This window comes from Mandrillus leucophaeus, unplaced genomic scaffold (assembly GCF_000951045.1).
Source record: "Mandrillus leucophaeus isolate KB7577 unplaced genomic scaffold, Mleu.le_1.0 Scaffold79, whole genome shotgun sequence".
NCBI classification, from domain to species: Eukaryota; Metazoa; Chordata; class Mammalia; order Primates; family Cercopithecidae; genus Mandrillus; species Mandrillus leucophaeus.
The window spans coordinates 1,009,345-1,010,226 of NW_012108585.1; the positions used below are offsets into that span (position 1 = coordinate 1,009,345).

Here is an 882-nt window from a genome sequence, read left to right on the forward strand (position 1 = left end):
CTCCTGCCTCAGCCTCCCGAGTAGCTGGGATTACAGGCATGCGCCACCACACCCAGCTAATTTTGTGTTTTTTGTAGAGACGGGGTTTCTCCATGTTAATCAGGCTGGTCTTGAACACCGACCTCATGTGATCCGCCTGCCTTGGCCTCCCAAAGTGTTGGGATTACAGGCGTGAGCCACCGTGCCTGGCCTCATTTAATTATTATAATCTTTACAATAACCTCATGAGGCAACTAATTGTTCCTGGACCAAACTGAGGGTCAGGCTGCCATTTCTCACAGCCCAATAACGAGATGCAAATAAACTGGGGAGGAAGAGAGTTTTTATTTCTGCAGCCGGTTACAGGGAGATGGCCTGGAAATTATCGCCGGACCAACTCAAAATTACAAAGCTTTCCAGAGCTACATCCCTTCTAAGCGATATGTCTATGTGTAAGTGTGCCTTTATCTAAAGACATATGTGAATAACTTCTTTTAATCTATAACTAAGGTCTGAGTCTTGAAGACCTTCCTCTGGAGCCTCAGCAAATTTACTTCAGCTAAGTGGGTCCAGGTGCTGGGGTGATTACCCTTGTCTTGTCTCCTGCTAAATCACGGAGGTTTGGAGAGTTCCTTCAGACCTCCAATAAACTTGTTTTTAGAGGCCTTGGGGAGTTTCTTCAGACCCCCATTAAAACTTGTTTAATCCTAAATGTGTCCTGTTAAGAATGCCTTCGTTATTGGCCAGGTGCGGTGACTCACGCCTGTAATCCCAGCACTTTGGGAGGCCGAGGCCGGTGGATCACCTGAGGTCAGAAGTTCAAGACCAGCCTGGTCCACATGGTGAAACCCCATCTCTACTAAATATACAAAAATTAGCCGAGCGTGGTGGCAGTCGCCTGTA

At 47.2% G+C, this 882-nt stretch overlaps 1 pseudogene across 1 annotated transcript in view; it reads left to right on the forward strand.

The window, feature by feature from the left end:
• LOC105529908 overlaps positions 1–882 on the forward strand; it is a 37,003-nt pseudogene that overhangs the window by 23,991 nt on the left and 12,130 nt on the right. The gene's annotated exons all lie outside the window — the stretch shown is intronic.